This window comes from Neofelis nebulosa, chromosome 3, assembly GCF_028018385.1.
Source record: "Neofelis nebulosa isolate mNeoNeb1 chromosome 3, mNeoNeb1.pri, whole genome shotgun sequence".
NCBI classification, from domain to species: domain Eukaryota; kingdom Metazoa; phylum Chordata; class Mammalia; order Carnivora; family Felidae; genus Neofelis; species Neofelis nebulosa.
Genome location: NC_080784.1, coordinates 162,482,483 through 162,494,619, shown reverse-complemented (window position 1 = coordinate 162,494,619; position 12,137 = coordinate 162,482,483). Strand labels below are relative to the sequence as shown.

The 12,137-nt window shown below is 35.9% G+C and overlaps 1 protein-coding gene across 2 annotated transcripts in view; it reads right to left on the bottom strand.

Annotated features, from left to right (window-relative positions):
* NMU (neuromedin U) overlaps positions 1 to 12,137 on the bottom strand; it is a 182,537-nt gene that overhangs the window by 157,808 nt on the left and 12,592 nt on the right. For both annotated transcript variants that reach the window (XM_058722552.1, XM_058722553.1), the window contains exon 2: positions 9,810 to 9,898. The gene's annotated coding sequence lies outside the window, so the exon portion shown is untranslated. The remainder of the gene's footprint in view (positions 1 to 9,809; positions 9,899 to 12,137) is intronic.

The following is a 12,137-nucleotide window of genomic DNA, read 5'->3' as shown; positions in this document are numbered from 1 at the left end:
AATAAATACAGACTGGAGCACATTCCTCTGCTTCCAGAATGGCTTACCAACAGGACTTGTGAGTGGGCAGTAGGCAGTGCTCATGACCATGCTAATAAGAATATCTCTAGGCAAGATTCTGCTGCCACTAGTTTGCCTAATGAAAAAACAAAGACTTTCTGCCAGCTGAATAGCTGAATAGGGCTCTCAGCCCAAAAGAGCCTAATCAATGCTTTCACTTCAGGCTTCCCAAGGGATCAACTAAGCAATCGCTCCAGTACCTGGCACATCAAGATTTATAAGGCAGAGTAGGAACACATGGCCTAAATAGCTTTGGAAAGCCATTTGTTTTGAGAAAAAAACAAAAACCTTAGAGCCACAAATGTTAGATCACCATCACCCCATAACTAAGGCTATGTGACTCCTCAGATTAACCTAAGAAATGTTTTAAGTAACAAGGAAATTATAATATATACCTGAGCTTGCTATAAGCCCTGTTAAACACTTGTAAATCACATTCCCCCAAAATAATGAAAATGAAAAACTCTGCTTTCCACCTGACACTGGCTTGTGTGACAAAATATACCTCAGTTGCCAACCAGCAGTACACAGAGCTCCCACCTCATCAAGAATTTCAGGAGCATCACAGAATACCCCTGAGAATAGGCACTTTAACTTCAAATTATAAACATAACAATGAAGCAGCCAACTGTTTTCCTAAGCAATACAGCATTTAAAGTCACAATTTTTTAAAGTTGATTTGAAGGGTATGTATCTGTCAACAGCACGTAATTATTTTTAATTATAATTAGCAGCAACAAAAGTAAAGACTACCATGTAGTGGGTGTTGTTCTGCCAGGCATGGGTCTGATAGTTTTATAAGGGTTTTCTAATTTAATCCTTGAAAAATCCCTATGGTCTGTGAGTGGGTGACAGGTTGCATAGCACCCCAAAATATGCCACTTTGGCATAAGGATTATTTCGAGCTAGGGACACTTAAAAAACAGCAGGTGCAAGAAGGGCATTCTAATGTCCTACTTTTCTTCCTGAAAATACGTGATTAAAAACTCTCATGTGAAGGATGCCTAGAAGACTCAGTCGGTTAAAGCGTCTGACTCTTGATACTGGTTCAGGTCATGATCTCACGATTCATGGGTTCAAGCCCCACATCACGCTCTGTGCTGACAGCACAGAGCCTACTTATGATTCTGTCTCTCTCTCGGTTTCTCAAAATAAGTAAAATAAATATTAAAAAAAAAAAACCCTGCCATGTGAAAGATGCCCTCCCTGTACCAGGAAAAAAGAACCATGCTTCAACAGGGAGTCAAAGCTGAGAGATTCTGTACAAACAGAACTTGTTAAAATACTTCTTATCTTCCTTTAGCCTCCCCATATATTCTAGTGACTTTCCCACAATTAACCTCTGCTCCACCTCATATAAAAGTACTTTCTACAATTTTGCTATTTCTTTGGGTCTTCATGTCACGGTGAGCGCTCCTACATCACATAAAACTTACATAAATGTGTATGCTTTTCTCTGGGTAATCTGCTATATATATCAGTTACATTTTCTACCCCAGATGAAAAATCCTAGAAGGGTAGAGGGAAAATTTTGCCTCTCCTACATCTATGATGGTTTGTTATCTAATTAACACTAATGATCCATCAGCACAAAGTGTTAAGATCTAACATTTAAATAGAGACACTTAATTTTCCTTAGTATTCATTCTCAATGTAAATATTTGGGACTTTGAAATTTATGTAGGCTTCCCAAAAAGATTTTTTTAAAATATTAATCATTTTTATGAATATCATCAAATACTCCTTTACTCATCACCAGAAATTATACATCTGTTTTACATAAAATCAAAGTAGGCTGATTGCCATTAGTTAAAAGGCAGATTTCCTGAAAACTAAAACAAATGCACCTCTTTTAGAATTATTTTAGTTCTGACATTATTCTTACAATGAAATTCTAGGAACTTGTAGAGTTATAAGTATGCATCATTTTAACCAAATGATTAAAAAATATAAATCTTAAACTTATACAATTGATAAATAAGGATTGGCCTGGACTTTCCATTCAGATAATCTATCAACTCCAGTAGGATTAATTTATACCAACTCTGGTATAAAACCAGAACTCCAGGTCAAACAAGTCTTTAGTCCAGACTATTTCAAGTGCTTAAACAGCTGCATGATCTGTAACCATGCATAGGGCTGTGCCCTAGCTCCACTGAACAACTTACCACTAAGAAAAAAGGATGCTTTGTTCTCAAGACAAAGGCTCCACTTGGAGTGGAGACGCTGACCTAGATCCATCATGCTCAATGAGGAGGGATGGTGTTAGTGTAACTATGTACAAAATTATAGCACTGTTTTATGACTATGGTATTGAAAAAGATGTAGCAATAGAAGTCAAGGTGAGGTTATCTTAGAGAAGGGAGGGTGGTATGACTTTAAATTTAAAATCTCTCTTTGCTTGAGCCCGGACATCCATCTTCCCCCATCCTTGGACTTTGGCACTCCTAATTCTTAGGCCTTTGGATTTGGACAGGGCCTTACACCGTCAGGCCCTCAATTCTTGGGCCTTTGGATTCCAACTGGCACTTATACCATTGCTTCCCTTGGTTCTTAGGCCTTTAGACTTGGACTGAATTACACCACTGGCTTTCCTGGTTCTCCAGCTTGAAAGCAGCAGATTCAGAGTGTGGGACTTCTTGATCTCCATAATAGTGTAAGTCAATTCTCATCTCTCTCTCTCTCTCTCCATATATATATATACTACATATATATATATATATATATATATATATATATATACACACTCCATATATATATATATATATACACACTCCATATATATATATACACTCCATATACATATATACACTCCATATACATATATACACTCCATATATATATATATACACTCCATATAATATATATACTCCATATATATACTCCATATATATATATAGACTCCATATAGACTCCATATATATAGACTCCATACATATATATACTCCATATATATATATATATATACTCCATATACATATATATACTCCATATATGTACATATATATACTCCATATATATACTCCATATATATATATATACTCCATATATGTACATATATATACTCCATATATATACTCCATATATATATATATACTATATATATATACTCCATATATATATATATATATATGTATCTCCCATTGGTTCCGTTTCTCTGGAGAATCGTAATGAATACAGACTTTTTGAGAAACACCAGTCCAGATGATCTAAGTTTCTTCCCTTTAGTTGATAAAACCAACGACTCTATTTGATCCACACATAGTTGAGGCAGCATGGTGAACAGAACACTAAATTCAGGTTTCTACTCCCACTTTGGCTACTAACCATCTGTATCAACATAAGCAATCCATTAGCTGACCTCCAAGGCTCCATCTATCACTAACAGTTACTGGTCCTGGGGAAGATCTTGGAGTACACAGTGAGTCATAGGTTCCAAGAGTGCCTCCAAAACACCTCCAGCATGAAAATATTCAGCCAGTCACAGGTTGATTAGCTCCTTGACCAATGCTCAGTCTATCAAGAAATTTTCGACCCAACAATGATTCATAACTAATTCATCAGTGGGAATGCCATGCAAAAATAAGGATTGATTTTTATTGAAAATTGTTAGAAATACATCTATTCTTTTTCCTTTGCCCTTCTCATTGAATTTCTTACAAGTAAAATATATTGAATCCATCTGTTAATTGGTATGCCCATGGCTGGTGCCTTGGTCCAAGATCTGCTCATTGATCTCCCAACTGTTCTCCAAATCCATGTTGTCCTTTCTCTGCTAATACAGCCCCCACATCATTACACCAGTCACCTATCTAAATGTTAATCTGATCCATCTCCTTCCTACTTAAAGACTATCAAAGAGCTCGAAGTCCAGATTCTTCAGCACTGTTTCCAATATCATATCTGACCTCAAATGACATTCCCCAAATCAACTCTAACAACTGTTCTCACCTCCCAAGACCTTTACTCTTAGGGACTTTTGGATTCAAGAATCTCCAAATCCAATCTGTCCTCAACTAAATAAAGTTATGAAATAAATTTTATTACTACACACAAGCTGCTCTCTTGCCCTAAATCCTATCCCTTTTGCATAAGATTTTTTGCAAGGATAGAATTTCTTTAAAGAATCAAAAGGAGCTCCTGTAATCAGTAACTATTTTGGGTACACTTTATTTTTTTAATGCCACTCAGCCTCCAAATTTATATGGTTTGTAACTCATTTAACTGGTTAATCATTCATATAACAATCATTTATGAATCTTGTGTGTCCTATATTTGATGAAATATATATTAGGCTATCTGTTGGCTCTACCCTAGGGAATAATGTGTTTTTTCTAAGCATTTCAATTACTCAAATATTTCATACTTGAAGTCAATACTACAGCATGCTATGTAAATTATTTTAATGTAATGACACACATAATTAAAATTTTTTTTTCATAAAAAATCATGGTGGGAGACCAAGAAATTGAGGCAATATTTACCTCTTTGATGTCACCTTCTTTCAAACTGACTTAAAATTTCAGAGTTGGGGGGCGCCTGGGTGGCGCAGTCGGTTAAGCGTCCGACTTCAGCCAGGTCACGATCTCGCGGTCCGTGAGTTCGAGCCCCGCGTCAGGCTCTGGGCTGATGGCTCGGAGCCTGGAGCCTGTTTCTGATTCTGTGTCTCCCTCTCTCTCTCTGCCCCTCCCCCGTTCATGCTCTGTCTCTCTCTGTCCCAAAAATAAATAAAAAACGTTGAAAAAAATAAATAAATAAATAAAAGTTACATTAATATTAAAAAAAAAAAAAAATTTCAGAGTTGGTATTTTTGTTCCTGCTCGTATTACTTGACGTGACCTTTAAATGTCCAGCAAGAATCAAACAGGATTCCTTTGATATATGTCTATATTATAACCATACTTTCAGTTTCAAATCTGTAAAGAAAAAATATTAAAAAAACATTTCTTCTGCAAAATGGCAAGTTTGGAGTCCTTGGTGGCAAACAAAATCCTTTTATCTTCATCTGTAAAGAATCTTACTTTTTGTTAAGAAGCAATTGTCATCCTCTTCTGGTATAGACCTTGAAGGCAGGGATCCCAGCCAACTTGTCCGCTACTGTAGCATCAGTGCCTAGAATGGCGCTTGGCTCAGAAAGTAGGCACTCAATGAAAACATATCGAGTGGATTTATGAATAGGCAAAAGGAGGTGTTGCACAACCACAAAACAGAAGGTCTCCATATAAATGAATTCCTTAAAGTGTGCTATTTCACCAAACATAGGCATTTTTTAATCCACTACTGCTAAATTCATGATGTAAGGAAAGAGTTTTGGCTTTCTGAAAGACATACATTTGGTGTTGATTTGCATTCCTTTCATCAAGACCTTTCATAAGTACTATATTCAGAAATGGTTTTGTAAATCTGCTACTTTCCCCTATTTGTAGGTATTTAGCCAAAGGAAGGTAGTTTGCACACACCTGTTTTAGAGAAACAACCTCTCCCTGTTAGTAATGCATGGCAAACTTTAATGGACATAAAAAATTACCTGGGATGGGGCGGCTGGGTGGCTCAGTTGGTTAAGTGTCTCACTTCAGCTCAGGTCATGATCTTGCAGTTTGTGAGTTCGAGCCCCACATTGGGCTCTGTCCTTACAGCTCATATCCTGGAACCTGCTTTGGATTCTGTGTCTCCCTCTCTCTCTGCCCTTCCCCAGCTCACATTCTGTCTGTCTGTCTCTCTCAAAAATAAATAAACATTAATAAAATTTTTTTTAATTACCTGGGCATTTGATTTAAAAAAAACTCAAGATTTCTTTATACTCTAGAAATTCTAATTTGAAAGGTCTGGGGTGCAACCTATATTCCTAAAAAGCTCTCCAGATTATTTTGATGAGGACTACTCTGTAAGAAACACTATATTTGAGGCTAAGAGCAAACATTATTTGTTTTTTTAATATATGAGTAATGTTTGTGAATGCTGGAACAGAACATGCTTTACGAAATATTAGGAAGTCTAAATAATTTCAGATTTTCAGTTAGTAATTATACTACCAAGAGCTCTTCCTTCCTGGAAGAATACCAGTTATAAATTCTATGGTCTGAATTAGACAAGTATCATTACAGAGAATGTTAGTGAGAAGGAAGATGGCAGTATTATATATTACAGACACCCCATCCCTGTGTTATCAGTGAGAAGTAGGCACCTGAATTCTAGCACTTGTGTGCTATGAATTAATTAAATGATCTTGAGAAAATCGCTTAATCTCTACCTCCAATTCCTCATTTATAAAATGGGATTAACCCGTACCTACATACTTCATAAAAACTTTCTAGGGGAAGGGGCACCTGGGTGGCTTCAGTCGGTTGAGCGTCCGACTTCGGCTCAGGTCATGATCTCACAGCTTGTGAGTTTGAGCCCCACGTCAGGCTCTGTGCTGACAGCTTGGAGCCTGGAGCCTGCTTCAGATTCTGTGCCTCCCTCTCTCTCTGCCCCAACCCACTCACATCCTGTCTCTGTCTCTCTCAAAAATAAATAAACATTAAAAAAAATTAAAAAAAACTTTTTAGGGGAAAAACATATTATATAACAGTGATTTGAACCGTTCAAAAGGAAGATATTTTATAAATAAAATATTGGGATGTTGCTCTACTTCAATAAGTTTGATGCTGCGAAAGAAAGTTAGAAGCAGGAAAGCTCCCACCGAAATAACTATTCAAACTAAGTAAGCCTGCCACAGTTTTGTGGATGCTGACAGAAGATATGAGACTCTTGAGTCAGACACAAAGAAAGTTACTAGTTGCAGCAAAAGGGATAACAGGAGTATCAGTATGGTTGTACCAGTGCCCAAGTCCCACAAGGCAATGTTGAGAGCCCAGTGGAGCCTGCATATGCAGTGGGGTGAGTCACTCAGAGGAGAGCCAAAGCTTAGGGAATCTGCAGCTTTTATAAAAAGCAGTAAGCAAGCCTGTTTGTCTGAAAGGAGACCAGGTGCAATACAAGAACCACAATGTATTATCTTCTCAGGATTGCCAGCTACATTATCAATCCTGAGAAGTGGCCCAGGTAAGAGAAAAGTCAAAGCCCCAGGATTTTGGCACATTCAGCAAGACACGTAAGGGCACAAGAAGCTCATATCTGACTGTATCTCAACATATAGGGCATAATAATACAAATAAAGAAAAATTTTAAATAAGGTTATATGTTTTCTTAAAGAAATATGATTCTAGGGGTGCCTGGTGGCTCAGTTGGTTAAGCATCTGATTCTTTTTTTTTTAATGTTTATTTATTTTTGATAGACAGAACACAAGGGGGAGGGGAAAAAAAGAGGGAGACACAGAATCTGAAGCAGGCTCCAGGCTCTGAGCTGTCAGCACAGAGCCCGACAGGGGACTCAAACCCACAGACCATGAGATCATGACCTGAGCTGAAGTCAGTCGCCCAACCAACTGAGCCACCCAGGCACCCCTTAGTGTCAGACTCTTGATCTCAGCTCAAATCTTGATATCAGAGTTGTGAGTTCAAGCCCCACAATGGGCTCCATGCTGAGCGTGAAGCCTACTTTAAAAAAAATTAAATAAGTAAAATACAATAAAAAAAAATAAAAGAATTATGATTCTAATTCCAAGGGAAAAAAGTGCATGAAGGAAGTTTTACCATGCTCTACGTTCCATTGTCTTTGGAAAGAAGATCACAAGACTAAAATGTGAAGACTCCTAACTTTCTATTGTTCATGTTAACAGATAACCATTTTAAAAGCCACTACTTTAATCTGTAGACTTGAAAAATGATGAAAAACTCCTGAAGTAACTGCCTCATCACAGAAATATCCTCAAAATAATGGTTGGTTTCTATGAACTAAGAATAGGAGAATAGTCACTAGGACTACCATGGAATCATGAAAGTGAAGACAATAATAAGTATGTGATGGAAGAGGAAGAAGGCATGGGGAATGGAGAAATAATATATGGATAGCAAGTCTGGTTTTCAAGATTCAGTTGGATTTAAAGCAGCACAGAAAGAGCAGGAGGGTTCCACATCCTGTTTTCTCTCCTTTATATTGTGAAAGTATGGATGAGGGCCAGTCATTCTCAGCCAGGTTTTGAAGTGCATCATTTGGCTGCCAGATGCCCATTATACTAATTGGATCACTAGCCTCCTCTATGTCTCATTGACACAAGGATTCCAGGGCTACCGATTTCTTTTGCAGCATTAAAATTTAAGAATACCCACGCATACAATAAACTATAAAATATTCACATCGGCCTATACTCCACTTTTGTATTATACTGTAACTCCAGAATGATTCTTCAGTAGCCTACTTGAGTGATGTGAAGGAATGCCAATACTAAATAGGTTTCTCATGCTAAGACATTTAATTTTATACTTCCGGAGCATATACTTGAAGCATTTGAGAATATTTACAGTTTGACTAGAATCATCATCTTCCTTAAGATTTTTTTCTTGTTAAGCCTATACATACAACTGCTCCAATCCAACAAATAACAAAAATTAGAGTATTTTTGTTAGGAATAGAAAAAAAAATTTAATACCTCCACATTCAGAAATTGAAATGATTACAAAAATATACACATGGCTATATATGTATATTGTATATTGAATTCTAAGAAGAGTCTATGAACATCATTAATTAGTTATAGATACATTGATTCATTTTGTTTTATTCTCCATTTAAAAGGAGAAATCTGAATAAATATTAATATCAATCTTCATTGAATGAACTGGTGCTAAATGAAAGTAACTTTCCATAAAAATGTCTACATATTCATGATTTATAAAATGAGATTTTCTATTAATGCTACATTATTTAACTTTTTCCAAGAAAGACTCATATACACAATGGATCTTATATTAAACAAGGATCTGGGTTGCAGACAACAGAATCCACTGTGATTGGTTTAAGAAAGAAAGGATTTACTACAGGTATTAGGTAGTTTATAGAATCTTTGGAAAGGTTAGTGAAATCATTTCTAGGACAAACTTCCAGGAACAACTTGGTGAAGATGCTGAGCAGACCCCAGAACTACACTGTTTCTACCACAGTCAGGAAATTAGAGCCACCACATCTGAGCAAAGAGTCATGCGGTTTTTGCTAATTCCTGTACCACCAAAATGGATGCCCCCGTCCTACCTTTTCTGCCACACATATTAATGTCATAAAAATATATCCGTCAGAATCTAAACCATGAACCCATATCCTAAAAGACAAGTGGGGGGAGGGGCTGGAAAAGGTAGGTTTTGTTTTATTGCTTTGGTTTGGTTTTATGTTCTACATTGAGATGGTGGGGTTTACATTATTGAGAACTATAAAAAATGTAGCCATTTCAAAATGCAGCCATGTTCAAAAGATTGTGGGTAACCTCAAATTGCAAATGTCAACTTCAGATTTTTATCACAAAATTTAGGGTACTTTACTTAATACATTTTCCATGTTTTTTCTCATTCTAGATAAGTAAATGGAGTGTCTTAGCAGTCCAGTCATTTTTTATTGTTTTCTTATTTTGCTTATAATAAATTTTGGTCTTCATCCTATTTTCAGTTTTAGTTTCCTCTAGATTGTTTTGAAAACTCATTATTACATTACAGAATTCAAAGCACAAACCCCAAACTATTATATATTTCTTTTGGCCAATATTCAATTTGTAACATGTCTTTTGTCTCTGAAGTTCTGTTAAACTCTACATACCACCTGCCACTGTTTTCCTTAGGGGACTGCTAAGACCTAGATAGAACATTTCTGTGTCACTTACTCTCGATAGATTGTGGTCTGGCAGAGTTGGAGCTGTACTTCATTTGGAAAACTATGAAATGACATATTCTTCTTTTGACGTAGTTGAATCTTAAAAAAAGAAAGAAAACAAACGATAGCTTACAGAAGGGCTAAAGTTAAATGATTATGAGGTTCTATATCAGCTCAGCTCCCTTTCACGTTTCTGATAACCAAAAAAAGAGTCGATTTTATGTGTTCTCCAAAGTCTGGCCATTTTTTATGTGGTAGATGTTGGCAGTTGTAATCTTCTTTATCTGGATTAATAAGAATTTGGTATGATTCTAATAGAGCAAAACTTCTCCTATGGAAGGGAAGGAGTAGGAGACGTTGATAGTTGATAGGAGACGTAGGAGATGGTCTTCCCCAACATTCCATAGTGTTAGACACCCCACCTCTATGACGGAATTATAAGAATCCCACCAGAACTTAGCTTGCTCAGCAGAGCAATCAGGATAAACCATTGGCCAGAAAAAATTAAATCTATTGGTGCCTGGGGTCTTTCATTGGAAGATGTTAGAAGTGAGAAATTCAAAGGTGAATTTTTCCCCTCTTCTAAAGTATTAGGTTATAATATACATAAATACTGCATCTGTCTTCTATCGTTAAGAAAAAACTATGATGTGGTACTAAATCTTTAAAATATTTTCATTTTCAAAAGGTTAAAAACAAAGATATGCTTATACCACTTCATACCATATACAAAGATTAACTCAAAATGGATCAATGACCTAAATATAAGATGTAAACACTATTAAACCAGAAAACAGGGATAAACCTTCATGACCTTGGGTGTAGTAATGGACTATTAGATAGAATACCAAAAGCACAAGCAGCAAGACAAAAAATAAATGGAGCTTCATCACAATTAAAAACTTTTTGCATCAAAGGACATTATCAAGAAAATGAAAAGACGACATATACAATGGGAAAAAATATTTGCAAACCATATATCTGACAAGGGTTTAATATCCAGAAGACAAAGAATTCCTACAACACAATAATAAGACAAACAAGCCAATTTAAAAATGGGCGGAGGACTTAAATAGATATTTCTCCAAAGAATGTAAACAAATGACCAATAAATACTTGAAAAGATGCTTAATATTCTTAGTCACTTTGGAAATGCAAATTAAAACCACAATGAGTTACCACATCACACCTACCAGGATGGCTCTAATTTAAAAAAGAGAAAAGGGAAAAACAACAAGTGTTGGTAAGTATGAGAAAAATTAGAACAATTGGAACCCTGCTAGTGGGGGTATAAAATGGTACAGCTGCTTTGGAAAACAGCTTGGTAGTTACTCAAAAAGCTATAGAATGATCATATGACCCAGAAATTCCACTTCCAGGTGATCCATTCCCCAGCTACCAATTCTGGCAACCACTGAAAATCATTTGTTTTCTTTCCTTGGGTTGTGCCTTCCACACTATCATGTAAGTAGAATCATACAATACATTGCTTTTTGTGTCTGACTTAGCAAAATGCATTTAAAGATCTCCCTGTCTCATGTGAATCAACAGTTTCTTTTAATTGTCCAGCTGTATTTCATTGCATAGATGTATCAGTTTATCAACTCACCTGTTGAAAAATATTTATAAGGACTATCCTCAAATTTTCCTTTTCATTACTAAAGAATTAAAACTCCATTTAATTACTAAACAAGCATAGTTTTTTGCATTGATAATTTATTTTAATTCTGTGAAATATTTATGATGTACAGACTTTATTATTTATAAGAAGGCTTAACTAACTAAAAGCTCTCATTTTCTGACCTGCTAGGTAACAGTTTTCTATAATGGCTACTAGATTAAATGATTTGAAATGTTAAGGTGCTTAAACACTTAAGTAACAACGGCTACATGTCATGAGCATATCTTTTTAATGCCATTTTAACCATTTTTAAGTGTACAATTCAGTGGCATTAATTACATTCATATCATTGTGCAACCATCATTCACTCTGTTTCCAAATATTTTCCATCATCCCATATAGCAACTCTGTGACCATTAATAATCCCCCATCCTCTCTTTCCTGTAGGCCCTGACAACAACCACTATATTCTCTGCTTCTATGAGTTTGACTATTTTAGGATCCTTCATATAAGTGGAAAGATGATATTTATTGTTCTGTGATGGGCTTATTTCATTTAGCATAATATCCTCAAGTTTTATCCATATTGTCACAGGTATCAGAACTTCATTCTTTTTGAAGGCTAAATAATATTACATTGTACAGATAGGCCACATTTGCTTTATCCATTCATCTGTTCATAGACGTTTAGGTTATTCCCCATCTCAATGATTGTAA